We start from the raw sequence: 17707 nt of genomic DNA on the forward strand, positions 1-17707 counted from the left end.
TAGGAACGGTGGATTTTCCAAAAATACGATGTCAACTACATGATCATGCAAAGCAACATGACAATGATGATGCATGTCATAATAAATGGAACGGTGGAAAGTTGCATGGCAATATATCTCGGAATGGCTATGGAAATGCCATAATACGTAGGTATGGTGGCTGTCGGTGTCAAAACCGGCGGATCTCGGGTAGGGGGTACCGAACTGTGCGTCTAGGCCGGATGGTAACAGGAGGCAAGGGACACAAAGTTTTACCCAGGTTCGGGCCCTCTCGATGGAGGTAAAACCCTACGTCCTGCTTGATTAATATTGATGAAATGGGTAGTACAAGAGTAGATCTACCACGAGATCGGAGAGGCTAAACCCTAGAAGCTAGTCTATGGTGTGATTGTTGTTGTCTATGTTGTCCTACGGACTAAAACCCTCCGGTTTATATAGACACCAGAGAGGGTTAGGGTTACACAAAGTCGGTTACAATGGTAGGAGATCTGAATATCCGTATCGCCAAGCTTGCCTTCCACGCCAAGGAAAGTCCCTTCCGGACACGGGACGGAGTCTTCAATCTTGTATCTTCATAGTCCAGGAGTCCGGCTGAAGGTATAGTCCGGCTATCCGAACATCCCCTAGTCCAGGACTCCCTCAATAGCCCTTGAACCAGGCTTCAATGACGACAAGTCTGGCGCGCAGATTGTCTTCGGCATTGCAAGGCAGGTTCCTCCTCCAAGTATTTCATAGAAGATTTTGAGCACAAAGATAGTGTACGGCTCTGAAAAATAAGTTTCCACATATTGCCATAGAGAGAATAATATTTACACAAATCTAATCTGCTGACGTATTCCGTAGCGTGACACACCACGGCCAAGCCTCTATCCGAGTCATTTCATTATCCGACCTCAGCGCGTCATGCGAGGTGGTTTCCTTGGCATGTCTTGTCAAAGCAGAGATTGTGTCCCCTTATTCTGGGATTCTCATCAATACGGGCGTGGGTAACCCAACCGCGCCATTGATTACGGCGCTTGGAGATAAGCGAGTTTTACCAGGCTGGTGGGGACACATAGTTGCGTCCACCCATATAACGGGATAAGGATCCACCTTTTCACCTATGCCTTCTTCCTCCTTTGCCTATCCATTCTCGCTCACTCGAGCTCCAACACCCAAGTCCGCACTCCCACCTCAACCTTCTCCAGCCATGTCCGGAGCGGGAGGAAAGTGGATGGTCTCCTCCATCACGGAGGGACACATCAAAAAGCTGAGGAAGGCCGGATACCTGTCTAACGACATCGCGCACCGGCTTCCCAAAAAGGGGCAGCTCATCCCCACCCCTAGGCCCCATGAGAGGGTGGTGTTCCTCCCCCATTTCCTCCGTGGACTGGGCTTCCCTCTCCCCCCATTTGTCCGGGGGATCATGTTCTACTATGGCCTGGATTTCCACGATCTGGCCCTGAACTTCGTCCTCAACATCTCGGCGTTTATCGTCGTGTGCGAGGCTTTCCTCCGCATCCGCCCCCATTTCGGCCTATGGCTCAAGACTTTCAACATCAAGCCGAAGGTGGTGCGCGGCAACCAGGAGGAGTGCGGAGGTGCCATGGTGGGCAAGATGGCCAACGTCCTATGGCTCGAGGGCTCCTTTGTGGAGACCCTAAAGGGGTGGCAATCGTGGTGGTTTTATATCACCGAGCCATGCGACCCCGCATGGGTCGCAGCCCCCGAGTTTCGATCCGGACCCCCTACGCGGCTCACCTCCTGTAGGGAGACGGGCCTGTCGTGGGGTAAAAAAGGAGAGCTGACCAGACTCCAAACATGCATCCAAACCCTGGTGGACAAGAAGCTCAAACTTGTCAACGTAGTCCAGGTTATGCTCATCCGCCTGATCCTCCCGTGTCAACAACGGGCTTTCAACCTGTGGGAGTTCGACCCGGCGTAGCACCAAACTCTGAGCAGACTCTTCGACACGACGTACGAAGATGCCTAGAGGGTGCTTTTTAAGGGCGCCGAGGCCCCCGCATCCACTACCGAGGATCGCGGATTCAGTACGCAGCATCACGCTCATGTGGTAAGCTGTTATTTCTCCTTTTACAGGATATTAGGTTATCATAGTTTGACCCCATGCGGGATCTAAGCTCCCTTACCTTTGACAGGATTGGCAGGTGATGTCCGAACAGATCAACTATCCGGCTCCTTTGCACGAAGGCCCAGCGGACGCTCGCTTGGCGAAGCTGCTGGTTCCGGCACCCTATGTGGTGCCAGAGAAGAAGCCCGCGAAAAGGGCCACGGGGACTCGAAAGAGTGCCCGGCGCCAGGAGGTGTCGGATTCATCATCCGACGGTTCCAAAGCGCATTCCTCTCTTGAAGACGAGGAGGAAGAAGAAGAAACCTCTCCCCCTCCAGCGGGAGGAGAGAAGAAAAGGAAGGCCGCCCTCTCTGGGGAGGCCGGAGGGTCCAAGAAGGGAAAACCCTTCCTCTGGACTGCTCCACCGACGCCGACGACGGCGGAGAGGAGTGGCAGCCTAGGGCCAAGCCCCTGGCGAAATCGTAAGTATCCGTATACTGGAGTAATTCATAGTATTCGTTTATTGCATAGCTTTCCCTTATGTCGAATATGTTTATGCAGCCCACCCAAAGACCGGCTCGACGCGTCGTCGAGCGGCTCACTGGACTCGTCAGATGTGAACTCGCTTCCGACGGCTTCCTCCCCCCGCCCTACGGACGACACCGAAGTGTTGTCCCAACAGGTTCCAATCCGGGAGGAGGTGGTCCTGGAGGCGCCGTAAGGCGACCTCCCGGACTCCAGGAGTAAAGGGGATGAAACCCCCCAGGGCTCCAGGTCCGGCTCAAGGCCAGACACTGCTCCAGAACCTTCAAAGGTTCCAGAGTCCGGCGGGCGACCTCCTTCCAAGAGGAGCAAGCCCACCGTGCCGGTGACCCCCTTCCAACCGGGGGCGCCGGACAATCTGTTGGAGGTGCTCGAAGGCGCCTCCATCGACGAGGGGCACCACACTATTATGAGTGCGGTGGTCCAGAAGGTTCAGTCCACCGAGAGCAGACTTTGAGGTAAGTAAAGAATGTGTAAATGATATTACCGCATAGACAGTAGCCCCTGATGCTCTGTTGGGTGTTCGGGAAGAAAAGCCGAATAGAGGATCAAAGAATTCGCAGGAGTCTAACAAAAGGAGTGAATATGCGTATGCAGGCTTCTCTGCTGGCGTCTGCCGCACTGACTGCGGAAGTGGACACGCTGAAGCAGAGCCCCGAGAAGTCCGAGCAAGAGCTTGGGCATGCCAAGAAGCAGCTCGAGGAGAAGGAAGGTAAGAAATACCTTGTTTGAATATGTATAAAAAAGGTGCAATTGCAAAAAATGACAGGATTAACTTGGCTATTGTAGGGGCCACGTCTGAAGTGGCGACCCTTAAGCAAGCGCTGCTCAAGGCCGAGAAGAGTGCGGCCGTGGAGTGCACCGAGCGGGAGAAGTATGAGGCAGAGGTTGGCAAGGTGCGGCAAGAGCTCCAGGTTCTCATGAAGAAACATGAGAGTTCGGAGCTTGACTCGAAGACGCGAGCGTCCGAGCTCGCGGCGGCTATTGAAAATGCCAAGTCTGCCAAGACCGAATCCCAGAAGACCCTCCAGGAGTTGAATGAGGTGAAGAACATAGCGGCGGGTAAGGCATTCTTTATGCAAAGCAAACATATAAACGTGAGTTACTTGTTACTTACCCGAATCTGGAGCTCTCCAGGAGCGTTCGCAGATCTTCCCCGGAGTGTGTTCGATGCTGCCGCATTCTATCGAGCCGAGGAGGGCAGCTCGACAGAGAAGGTGTTCTGGTCTCAGTATGCTGAGGCCGGACACCCCGTGCCCCTGAGCGACCAGCTGAAGCAACTGGTCGAGCTCCACAAGGCAGCCGAACAGGCCATGAAGGGCCTCCTAGTTCGGTTGTGGCCTGGAGAGGCTCTTCCTGGGAGCTATTTCGGGCTGGTGCGGCGGCTGGTGGAGGCCTGTCCAAGGCTCGAAGTCATCAGCGCTCCGTCTGCATTTAAGGTGCCCGTAGGGACCTTGCCCGTGCTAAGGTGCACTGGGGCAAGCTGGATGCTGAGAAGCTTGTGTAGGACGGGCCACCGCCGGGGAAAGAGCATTGCAAGCCCGAGAATTACTATAAGGATGTTCTGAAGGGTGCCTGCCTTGTGGCTGATGAATGTTCTAGGGATGTAATTTTTGAGTAAAACTCGCTCATTTTTGTCCTGTGCGCTGAAAACTTATTCATATGCGCTGAGCAATGCTATTTGAATTTAAAATATTACCTTCTGTGTGGCTGTTTATCAATTCTGAGAGATGGCGAGTCGTCGGCTTCTGCCCCCGTGCCGCTAGTGTTGGGGTGTTCGGGGATAAACTTGAGTGCTCTTTTTCCCATGTTTGGGTCCTTCGAGGGAGGCGCTCAGCCCAATGAACAAGGAAATCGGACTATAACGCGTGAACACTCTCGCTTAGCCATAGAATTCTATAATTTTAAATTTCGGCGAAGCCCCTACTATTCAGAAGACCGAGTTCGGGGCGCTATCCACGCCTTGGCCGGACAGAGCCGACTCCTCGCCCTAAGCGGCATAAGTCTTTAGGGACTCGAAAAAACCTCTCGAACAGCGACCATCTCTTGCTTCATCATGACAGTCAGTTTTAGCTTTCTCCACTGAGGTGCTCGGCCCAGCTCAACTGGGGCACAATCGTAGTGGTTCTCCTAGTGCTACCTTAGCCGATATAGCGGAACGTAAGGCACCAAAACATAGGAGCCGGGCAAACCCAACTATTGACCCAAGACATGATTCGGAGCCGATGCATATAATGCTATGAGTTCGGGGTGCCGCACTTGTGAAAGTGTTCGGACTTCTCACACCATATTGAGGGGTACTGAAGCCCCTGGCGTATTTTGGCCGTACCAAATTGTACGGGAGCAACATGTCGTGAAGGAACATATATTTATATAGAAAAAGGTAATGCAAAAATAGACAAAAGCTATGCATTGTTTATTAAAAATAGCTGTGATCAAAGCAGAACGATACAAATAATGCGATAAACAAAAAGTTGGACTATTTAACATGTCTACTCCAGGGGCAAGCTGCGGAATAGTATGCGAAACAGGTATACTGCTCGTGATAGAGACCACCTGTGAGTTCCGTAATGCGGCGTGGCTTGTCTGCCTCCCTGGTTCTTGCATCGTTTGTGCGGCAATTGAACTGCCGAATAGGCCTTCCGAAGAATGGAGTCCTGAAAGTAAGAGAAAATTAAGAAATCGGCAGTCCCTGGTGCAGTTTAAGCCGTGTTTCGGGTATGCCGTGATGGTGCCCCTCCCCCTATACCCATGGTATTTTTAGAGCATAGTTATGTACGCGAAGCACCGGCGTCGCTTTTTTGCAAGGGTTGGGGTTGGGGCCGCATTGCTATGCCTGCTCGAAACATGCCAGGCGGTCTTGTTGTAGGTTACTCTGGGCGCGCTTGACGGTGTCCGAACGTTTAATGGCCGGACTGGAGAACTGCCTGGAGAGGCTGCTTTGTACTTCCGCTGCAAGGGCCGCCGTGTGCTCCTCCGTTCGGAGGGAGCGTTCGGTGTTTCCATTGACCGTAATTACTCCTCGAGGGCCTGGCATCTTGAGCTTAAGGTATGCGTAGTGTGGGACTGCATTGAACTTGGCGAATGCGGTTCGTCCGAGCAGTGCGTGATAGCCACTGCGGAATGGGACTATGTTGAAGTTCAACTCCTCGCTTCGGAAATTATCCGGGGATTCGAAGACCACTTCAAGTGTGACTGAGCCTGTACAGTTGGCCTCTACACCTAGTATTACGCCTTTAAAGGTCGTTTTGGTGGGCTTAATCCTCGAGGGATCTATGCCCATTTTCCGCACTGTATCCTGGTAAAGCAGGTTCAGGCTGCTGCCGCCGTCCATAAGGACTCTAGTGAGATGAAATCCGTCAATAATTGGGTCTAGAACCAATGCGGCGAATCCGCCATGACGGATGCTAGTGGGATGGTCCCTTCGATCAAAGGTGATCGGGCAGGAGCACCATGGGTTGAACTTTGGGGCGACTGGCTCTACCGCGTATACATCCCTTAACGCGCGCTTCCGCTCCCTTTTGGGGACGCGGGTTGCGTATATCATGTTCATCGTCCGCACTTGTGGGGGAAAACCCTTCTGTCCACTGTTGTTCGGTGGCCGGGGATCCTCGTCATCGTCGCTATGCAGCCCCTTGTCTTCATTTTCGGCATTTAACTTGCTTGCCTTCTTGAACACCCAACAATCCCTGTTGGTGTGATTGGCCGGCTTTTCGGGGGTGCCATGTATCTGGCACAAGCGGTTGAGTATTCGGTCTAAACTGGACGGGCCCCTAGGATTCCTTTTGAATGGCTTTTTCCGCTGACCGGATTTAGAGCCTCTGAATCCGGCATTAACTGCCGTATCCTCAGCATTGTCGCCGTTAATGCGGCGCTTCTGCTTGTTGCGACGTGACCTGCCACTACTGTCCTTGGTATCCGAATTACCAGGGTTCTTGGTCATATTGTTGCTACGAGCAAGCCAGCTGTCTTCTCCCGCGCAAAAGCGGGTCATGAGTGTCGTGAGTGCTGCCATAGATTTCGGCTTTTCCTGTCCTAGGTGCCGGGCAAGCCACTCGTCACGGATATTGTGCTTGAAGGCTGCTAGGGCCTCTGTGTCCGGACAGTCGACTATTTGATTTTCTTTGTTAGGAACCGTGTCCAGAATTGCCTGGCCGATTCATCTAGCTGCTAAATTACGTGGCTTAGGTCGCACATAAGTGCCTGGAAATTGTCGAGGAATGCGGCTTCCAGGTCCTCCCAACAACTGATTGATCCTGTTGGCAAGCTATTAAGCCAATGCCGAGCTGATCCTTTATGCTTGAGTGGGAGGTATTTGATAGCGTGGAAATCGTTGCCGCGGGCCATATGGATATGAAGGAGATAATCCTCGATCCATACCGCAGGATCTGTTGTGCCATGATATGATTCGATGTTTACGGGTTTGAAACCCTCGGGGATTTGATGATCCATTATTTCGTCTGTGAAGCATAGTGGGTGTGCGGCGCCTCTGTATTGGGCTATATCATGATGTAGCTCCAATGAGCTTTGTCTACTGTGTTCAGCCCTGCCGAATTTGTGGCTGGCGTGACGGTTACCGTCTCGAGCCGTGGGGTGCCCACGCGATCCGTAGATCGATCTTGTTTGCCTTGCCTTGTCTTCCAACATATCTCGTAAGTCCGGCGCATATTCCCGTGCCTTGTTACGGGGTGCGGCTTGAGTGGAGGGCCGAGAGGCCTCTCTGTCGCGGCCACGAGGTGGCCGGTCGGCCGCATCAAGTTCTTCCTCCTCTAATCGGGGTAGCAACCTGTGCTTTGGGTAGCTCTTGGAGGGGCGTTCGAGTTGATGCTCTTCGGCTGCAAGGACTTCAGTCCATCTTTCAACTAGCAAATCTTGATCAGCTTTAAGCTATTGCTGTTTTTTCTTGAGGCTTCTTGCCGTGGCCATAAGCCTGCGTTGAAAACGCTCTTGTTTGACGGGATCCTCTGGCACGACAAATTCGTCGTCGTCGAGGCTTGCCTCGTCTTCGGAGGGAGGCATATAATTATCGTCCTCGACCTCTCTGTCAGCCGCTCTCTCATGAGGGCTGGTTTCTCCATCCTCCTGTGCTAAATCTTGCTCGAGGGGATTTTCTTTGGCGCTTTCTGGAGTATTATTATCTCCCGTGCTGGAATCGCCGTGTTTGTTTTGGCGGGATTTTGAGCGGCGCCGCTGACGCTGGCGCTTAGGCTGTTTCTTAGAGGGGTCATCCTCCGCTGTTCCATCGCCATCTCCTTCTTTTGGGGTGTCCACCATGTATATGTCATATGACGAGGTGGCTTTCCAGGGCCTAGTAGGCGCTGGTTCTTCATCATCTCCTTCATCGGCGTCCATACCGTCGATGTCTTCGGAGTCGAAGTCGAGCATGTCGGTTAAATCGTCGACAGTGGCTACAAAGTGGGTGGGGGGTGGGCTTTGAATTTCTTCATCGTCCGAATCCCAACCTTGCTGAACGTCGTCTAGCCAGGACTCTCCTGATAAAGAGAGAGACTTCAGTGTCTTCAGAATATCGCCGAAAGGCAAGTGTTGAAAGATGTCCGCGGCAGTAAACTCCGTGATCGGCGCCCAATCGGATTCGATCGGCTGGGGCGCGGAGTGTTCGGAGTCCGGGGAGGAGTCCGGCTCCTTGGAGTCACGAATCTCGCGGGGTATGGGGCTGGTGTTCGGCTCAATCGCCATTGGGATCGCAGCCCTCGAGGTGGCGTCCAACCGCCCATCCTCGATCGGCGCAGTTGGCTCCGACTTAAGGGTCGAAGCTGATGCGGGTGCGGCCTCCAGGGCACTGTTCGGTGGCAGAGCTAGATCATGCTCGCCGGGACAGTGTGGCGCGCTCGGCAGTGGCTCGAATCCGTCGAAGATCAAGTCTCCGCGGATGTCAGCCGTGTAGTTTAAACTTCTGAATTTGACCTAACGGCCAGGGGCGTAGCTTTCGATCTGCTCCAGACGGCCAAGTGAATTGGCCCGCAGTGCGAAGCCACTGAAGACGAAGATCTGTCCGGGGAGGAAGGTCTCACCCTGGACTGCATCGCTATTGATGATTGTAGGAGCCATCGAGCCTGACGGCGACGACACAGAGGAACTCTCAATGAAAGCACCAATGTCGGTGTCAAAACCGGCGGATATTGGGTAGGGGGTCCCGAACTGTGCGTCTAGGCCGGATGGTAACACGAGGCAAGGGACACGAAGTTTTTCCCTGGTTCGGGCCCTCTCGATGGAGGTAAAACCCTACGTCCTGCTTGATTAATATTGATGATATGGGTAGTACAAGAGTAGATCTACCACGAGATCGGAGAGGCTAAACCCTAGAAGCTAGCCTATGGTATGATTGTTGTTGTCTATGTTGTCCTACAGACGAAAACCCTCCGGTTTATATAGACACCGGAGAGGTTCAGGGTTACACAAAGTCGGTTACAATGGTAGGAGATCTGAATATCCGTATCGCCAAGCTTTCCTTCCACGCCAAGGAAAGTCCCTTCCGAACACGGGACGAAGTCTTCAATCTTGTATCTTCATAGTCCAGGAGTCCGGCTGAAGGTATAGTCCGGCTATCTGAACACCCCCTAGTCCAGGACTCCCTCAGTGGCTGTTTTGAGGAAGATATACGGAGGTTTATGTGTGATAGAGCGTATCATATCACGGGGTTTGGATGCACCGGCAAAGTTTGCACCAACTCTCAATGTGAGAAAGGGTAATGCACGGTACCGAAGAGGCTAGCAATGATGGAAGGGGAAGAGTGGGTATAATCCATGGACTCAACATGGGTATAATCCATGGAATCAACATTAGTAATAAAGAACTCACATACTTATTGCAAAAATCTACAAGTCATTAAAAACCAAGCATTACGCGCATGCTCCTAGGGGGATAGATTGGTAGGAAAAGACCATCGCTCGTCCCCGACCGCCACTCATAAGGAAGACAATCAAATAACACCTTATGTTTCAAATTTGTTACACAACGTTTACCATACGTGCATGCTACGGGACTTGCAAACTTCAACCCAAGTATTCCTCAAATTCACAACTACCCAACTACCACAACTTTGATATCACTATCTCCATATCTTAAAACAATCATCAAGTATCCAACTTCTCTTAGTATTCAATGCACTTATATGAAAGTTTTTATTATATCCCTCTTGGATGCCCATCATATTAGGACTAATATCATAGCCAAAGCAAATTACCATGCTGTTTAGGAATCTCAAAATAATATAAGTGACGCATGAGAGTTCATCTATTTCTATAAAATAAAACCACCCCCGTGCTCTAAAAGGATATAAGTGAAGACCTAGAGCAACAACAAACTACTCCGAAGGATATAAGTGAAGATCAATGAGTAGTCAAATAATTATGCAACTATGTGAAGACTCTCTAACATCTAAGAATTTCATATCTTGGTATTTTATTCAAACAGCAAGAATAAATAAATAAAATAAAATGATGCTCCAAGCAAAACACATATCATGTGGTGAATAAAAATATAGCTCCAAGTAAAGTTACCGATGAACGAAGATGAAAGAGGGGATGCCTTCCGGGGCATCCACAAGATTAGGCTCTTGGTTGTACTTGAATATTACCTTGGGGTGCCTTGGGAATCCCAATATTATGCTCTTGCCACTCCTTATTCCATAGTCCATCGAATCTTTACCCAAAACTTGAAAACTTCACAACAGAAAACTCATGAGCTCCGTTAGCGAAAGAAAGCAAAACGCCACTTCAAGGTACTGTAATGAACTCATTCTTTATTTATATTGGTGTTAAACCTACTGTATTCCAACTTCTCTATGGTTTATAAACTCTTCTACTAGCCATAGATGCATCAAAATAAGCAAACAACACATAGAAAACAGAATCTGTCAAAAACAGAACAGTCTGTAGTAATCCGGATCAAACGTATACTTATGGAACTCATAAAATTCTCAAATAAATTGATTCAAGTGAGGAATTTATCTATTAATCATATGCAAAAATAATTAACTAAATATCACTCTCCAATAAGAAATGGCAGCAAATCTCGTGAGCGCTAAAGTTTCTGTTTTTTACAGCATGATCGCAAAGACTTCCCCCAAGTCTTCCCAAACGTTCTACTTGGCACAAACACTAATGAAAACAATAAAACCACATCTAAACAGAGGCTAGATGAATTATTGATTACTAAACAGGAGCAAAAAGCAAGGAACAAAAATAAAATTGGGTTGCCTCCCAACAAGCGCTATCGTTTAACGCCCCAAGCTAGGCATGATGATTTCAATGATGCTCTCATAAAAGATAAGAATTGAAACATCAAGAGAATATCATGAAGAATATGACTAGCACATTTAAGTATAACCCTCTTCCTATGCATAGTGATTTTGTGAGCAAACAACTTGTGGGAACAAGAATCAACTTGCATAGGAAGGTAAAACAAGCATAACTTCAAAACTTTAAGCACATAGAGAGGAAACTTGATATTATTGCAATTCCTACAAGAATATATTCCTCCCTCATTATAATTTTCAGTAGCATCATGAATGAATTCAACAATATAACCAGCGCCTAAAGCATTCTTTTCATGATCTACAAGCATAGAAAATTTACTAGTCTCTACATAAGCAAAATTCTTCTCGATCGGAATAATGGGAGTATCATAACACAGTTGAATACTATAAATTGTTTCCACATTAAAAGAGTAATGTTCAGAAAATAGGTAATCATAATCATGACAAGTTTTATAAATATAATCATCACTACTTTTTATAGCATATGTATCATCACAATAATTATCATAAGTAGCAACTTTGTTCTCATCATAATCGATTGAAACCTCTTCCAAGATAGTGTAATCATTACTAAATAAAGTCATGACATCTCCAAATCCACTTTCATCAATATAATCATCATTAGTAGGAGGCATGCTATTATCATAATAAATTTGCATATCAAAACTTGGGAGACTACAAATATCATGTTCATTAAACATAGCTTCCCCAAGCTTGGGACTAACATTAATTGCAGCAAATATATTCTCAAAAACATCATCTTCATCAAACATAGAATCCCCAAGCTTGGGCCTTTTCATATCATAAGCATAATCACTCTCATCATTAATAGTATGGATAGCACCAATAGTATAGCAATTATCATATTCTTCCAAGCAAGTGCCAAAAAGATTTTCAAGATCATAAGAAGTTTCATTATCTTCCACAATTATATTTTCATGAGGCACAATAGTAATAGGAGCAGCATTATTTGGGAGAGATATCTTTTTACCTATCTTCCTTTTTCTTTTCTTCTTCTTCACCACATCATGTACGGGTTCAATCCTCTTTTTGGAGCTCCTTATTAATGAGATTGGTTGAATAGGAGGCTCCTCCTCGTTACCTGATTCATCATAAGAAATAATAGGAGGGTATTGGGAAGTCTCTTCCCTTTCATTAGTATTCTCTTCATCTTATATTTCTTTTGTTTTCTTTAGGTAGTTGGCAATATAAGGATTTTCAATACAATTCACTGCACAATACATATAAATTTCCTCTAGATCAAAGCCAAGAAGTTAATCACAAGAAAAAACTGGAAGATAGTTAGTTATACGTTGCATTTGTTCGTAACCCATAAGCAAACTAAGTTCATTATGGTGTGCAAGAGAAATCAAGTCATCACAATTTTTGGAAACGATTAGATCATGAAACAATTTGCATCGGATGGTTAAATGACCATGTTCATTGCAAAGTTCACAAGTACGGCCAAGAAAATTTAAATTTTCAGCACAAACATCTAGCCTTTCTTGCAACCATTTAGTTTCTAAATGCTTATGCCTCTTGCAATATCTATCTTCCCTATTTGGTGTGTACTTGCAAACCCAATACACTCCACAAAAATTGACATGTTTATAGGAGACATTTTCATCATAACTAGTGCAATCATCATTAGTATTATGGATACTCAAGGAGTTCATACTAACAACATTGCAATCATGCTCATCATTCAAAGATTTAGTGCCAAACATTTTAATGCATTCTTCTTCTAACACTTTGGCACAATCTTCCTTTCCATCATACTCACGAAAGATATTAAAAAGATGAAGCGTATGAGGCAAACTTAATTCCATATTTTTTTGTAATTTTCTTTTATAAACTAAACTAGTGATAAAACAAGAAACTAAAAGACTCGATTGCAAGATCTAAATATATACCTTCAAGCGCTAACCTCCCCGGCAACGGCGCCAGAAAAGAGCTTGATGTCTACTACACAACCTTCTTCTTGTAGACGTTGTCGGGCCTCCAAGTGCAGAGGTTTGTAGGACAGTAGAAAATTTCCCTCAAGTGGATGACCTAAGGTTTATTAATCCGTAGGAGGCGTAGGATGAAGATGGTCTCTGAGGGAGTCCTGGATTAGGGGGTATCCGAACAGCCGGATTATATCCTTTGGCCAGACTGTTGGACTATGAAGATACAAGATTGAAGACTCTCCTTGGCGTGGAAGGCAAGCTTGGCAATATGGATATGTAGATATCCTTCCTTGTAACCGACTCTGTGTAACCCTAGCCCCCTCCGGTGTCTATATAAACCGGAGGGTTTAGTCCGTAGGACGAAGAACAACAATCATACCATAGGCTAGCTTCTAGTGTTTAGCCTCTCTGATCTCGTGGTAGATCAAATCTTGTACTACTCATATTATCAAGAATAATCAAGCAGGACATAGGGTATTACCTCCATCAAGAGGGCCCAAACCTGGGTAAACATCGTGTCCCCGGCCTAAAGTATTTAGTAGCAAAGTAGTATGGAAGTAACGGTAACTGTCGTGGAGTTGACACGGCAGATGTCCTAGAGCAAGGACTTAGTCGTAGGGCCATCACACTAGGAAGCTTAAAGGGGTTAATCGGGACAAGGGACACACGAGAGAGTTTTTATACTAGTTCGGCCCCTTACGATGAAGGTAAAAGCCTATGTCTAGTTGGGATTGGTATTGTTGAAGTTTCGATCTCCAAGGGCCTCAACTCGCCGGCTTGGTTATCGATTTGGTTGTTTCTTGACCTAAGCCGCCACCGAGTCGTCCCCTTATATACATGGGTTGACGCCCGGTGGCCTATAGAGTCCCGGCCGGCTCATACATAGTGTCCGGCTCGGTGACTAGTCAATTTTACCTTATGATACAAGTCACGCCACTACGACGGTTTATCAGTATGGGCCATAAGTCGCCCGTGGGCTTTAGACCCTTTACTGAACCTCCATCTTCATGATTGATCCTGGGCTTTGCATGATAATCCTCTTTTCATAACCCGACCCCTCCAGGGCGGCTTACACAAATTGTTATATCCCCGACAGGACCCACTACCCGAGATCCGCCGGTTTTGACACCGACATTGGTGCTTTCATTGAGAGTTCCTCTATGTCTTCATCGTTAGGCTTGATGGCTCCTTTGATCATCGATACCGATGCAGTCCAGGGTGAGACTTTTCTCCCCGGACAGATCTTTGTATTCGGCGGCTTCTCACTGCGGGCCAACTCGCTTGGCCATCTGGAGCAGATCGAGAGTTACAACCCTGCCCACCAGGTCAGGTTTGGAAGCTTAAACTACACGGCCGACATCCGTGGAGACTTGATCTTCGACGGATTTGAGCCCCTGCCGAGTGCGCCGCACGGTCATGATGAGCATGATTTAGCTCTACCATCGGACAGTGTTCAGGAGACCGCACCGGCAACTTCTCCGACCCTCAATTCGGAGCCAATTGTGCCATCCATGGACGGGTGGATAGACCCCCGCCACGGAGGCCGCATTCTCAGCGGCGATCGAGCCAAGTATCGACCTTACCCTTCACGAGAGCCGTGACGCCAAACTGCCGGATTCTTCCCCGGCCACGGACTCCGAACCGCCTGCGCCCGTGCCTATCGAATTCGACTGGGCACCGATCATGGAGTTCACCTCCGCGGATATCTTTCAGCACTCGCCGTTCGGCGACATACTGAACTCATTAAGGTCTCTCTCCTTGTCAAGAGAGTCCTGGCCGAACTACGTCTGGCAGGATTGGGATGCGGATGACGAAGAAATTCGCCGCCCACCCACCACCCACTTAGTAGCCACTGTCGATGATTTGACCAACACACTCTTCGACTCCGAAGACATCGACGGTATGGACGACGATGCAGGAGACGAACAGGAACCACTGCCCACAGGGCACTGGACAGCCACCTCATCATATGATATATACATGGTGGACACACCCAAAGAAGGCAATAGCAACGGGACAGCGGAGGATGACCCCTCCAAGAAGCAACCCAAGCGCCGACGACAGCGGCGCCGCTCTAAGTCTCGCCAAAGGAAAAGCGGTGATACCGACACAGGATTTAATAGCACTCCGGACAGTGCCGAAGATGACGACAATCCCCTCCAGCAAGATTTAGAGCAGGATGATGGAGAAGCCATCCCTCCCGAGAGAGTGGCAGATGGAGAGGCGGAGGATGATAATTACATGCCTCCCTCCGAAGACGAGGCAAGCCTCGACGATGACGAATTTGTCGTTCCTGAGGATCCCGTCGAGCAAGAGCGCTTCAAGTGCCGGCTTATAGCCCCGGCAAATAGCTTTAAGAAAAAGCAACAACAACTTCAAGCTGATCAAGATTTGCTAGCTGACAAATGGACTGAAGTCCTTGTGCCCGAGGAATATGAACTCAAACGCCCCTCCAAGAGATACCCAAAGCGCAGGTTGCTACCCCGACTGGAGGAGGAAGCATTAAAACCTACATCTCCAGCGTATGACGCGGCTGATCGGCCACCTCGTGGCCGCGACAGAGAGGCATTTCAGCCAAAAGCTTAGCCCGCACCCTGATGCCACTCAAATAAAAATGTCAAGGCACGGGGAAACATGCTAGACCTGCGAGACGTGTTGGAGGACAAAGCAAAACACGCAAGATCGATCTACAGATCACGAGGGCGCGCCACTACGCGAGACGATAACCGTCACGCCGGATACAGTAAAAGTAAATCCGGCCGGGCCGAACACAGCGGACAAGACTCATTTGAGCTACGTCGCGACATAGCCCAGTACAGAGGCGTCGCACACCCCCTATGCTTCACAGACGAAGTAATGGATCACCAAATACCAGAGGGTTTCAAACCCTAAATATCGAATCATACGACGGCACAACAGATCCTGCGGTATGGATCGAGGACTTCCTCCTGCACATCCACATGGCCCGCGGTGATGATCTACACGCCATCAAATACCTCCCACTCTAGCTCAAAGGACCAGCTCGACATTGGCTCAACAGCCTGCCAACAGAATCCATTGTCTGTTGCGAAGATCTAGAAGCCGCATTCCTCGACAACTTCCAGGGCACTTATGTGCGACCACCAGATGCCGATGACTTGAGCCACATAATTCAGCAGCCAGAGGAATCAGCCAGGCAATTCTAGACACAGTTCCTGACAAAGAAAAAACAAATCGTCGACTGTCCGGATGCAGAGGCCCTAGCAGCTTTTAAGCACAACATCCGTGACGAGTGGCTCGCCCAGCACCTTGGCCAGGAAAAGCCGAAATCTATGGCAGCCCTCACGACACTCATGACCCGCTTTTGCGCGGGAGAGGACAGCTGGCTGGCTCGTAGCAATAATATATCAAAGCACCATGGTACTTCGGATACCAAGGATAGCAATGGCAGGTCACGTCGCAACAAACACAAGCGCGGCATCAACAGCGACAATACTGAGGATACGACAACCAATGCCGGATTCAGAGGCTCTAAACCCAGTCAGCGGAAAAAGCCATTCAAAAGAAGCTCTCCGGGCCCGTCCAGTTTGGACCGTATACTCGATCGCTCGTGTCAAATACACGGCACCCCCGACAAGCCAGCCAACCACACCAACAGGGAATGTTGGGTGTTCAAGCAGGCCGGCATGTTAAATGCCGAGAACAAAGATAAGGGGTTACATAGCGATGACGAGGAGGAGCCCCGGCCGCCGAACACCGGAGGACAGAAGAGGTTCCCCCCACAAGTGCGGACAGTGAACATGATATACGCAACCCACATCCCCAAGAGGGAGCGGAAGCGTGCGCTAAGGGACGTATATGCATTGGAGCCAGTCGCCCCAAAGTTCAACCCATGGTCCTCCTGTCCGATCACCTTCGATCGCAGGGACCACCCCACTAGTATCCGTCATGGCGGATTCGCCGCACTGGTCCTAGACCCAATCATCGACGTATTTCACCTCACCCGAGTCCTTATGGACGGCGGCAACAGCCTGAACCTTCTTTATCAGGACACAGTGTGCAAAATGGGTATAGACCCCTCAAGGATCAAACCCACAAAAATGACCTTCAAAGGCATCATACCAGGTGTAGAGGCCCATTGCATAGGCTCAGTCACACTGGAAGTGATCTTCGGATCCCCGGATAACTTCCGAAGCGAGGAGTTAATCTTTGATATAGTCCTGTTCCGCAGTGGCTATCACGCACTGCTCGGGCGAACCGCATTTGCAAGATTCAATGCGGTACTGCATTATGCATACCTCAAGCTCAAGATGCCAGGACCTCGGGGGGTCATCACAGTCAATGGAAACACAGAGCGCTCTCTCCGCACGGAGGAGCACACTGCGGCCCTCGCAGCAGAAGCACAAAGCAGCCTCTTCAGGCAATCCACCAGTTCGGTGATTCAACACCCGGACACCGTCAAGCGCGCCCGAAGTAATCTGCAACAAGACCTGCCTGGCATGTTCCGAGCTCGCATAGCAATGCGGCCCCCACCTTAGTCCCAGCCAAACAGCGAAATCCGCACCACGCGTACATAATTACGCATTGAAAATACCATGGGCATAGGTGTGGGGGCATGACTACAGCATGCCCCAAAACGTAGCTCAACCGCACTAGGGGCTTCCCGCTTTGTTATTTTTTCTCTCTTTCAGGACTTTACTCTCTGGAAACCCCGTCCGGCAGTACGATTGCCGGACACACGATACAACAACCAAGGAGGCAGAAACCTACGTTGCACCATGGAATTCCCAGGTGGTCTCTGATAACGAGTGAAATACCTGTTTTAAATACCATTCCTCAGCTTGCCCTTGGAGGGGACATGTCAAATAGTCCTACTTTTTGCTTATCGCACTACTTGTATCATTCTGC

Source organism: Triticum urartu, chromosome 6 (assembly GCF_003073215.2).
Source record: "Triticum urartu cultivar G1812 chromosome 6, Tu2.1, whole genome shotgun sequence".
NCBI classification, from domain to species: domain Eukaryota; kingdom Viridiplantae; phylum Streptophyta; class Magnoliopsida; order Poales; family Poaceae; genus Triticum; species Triticum urartu.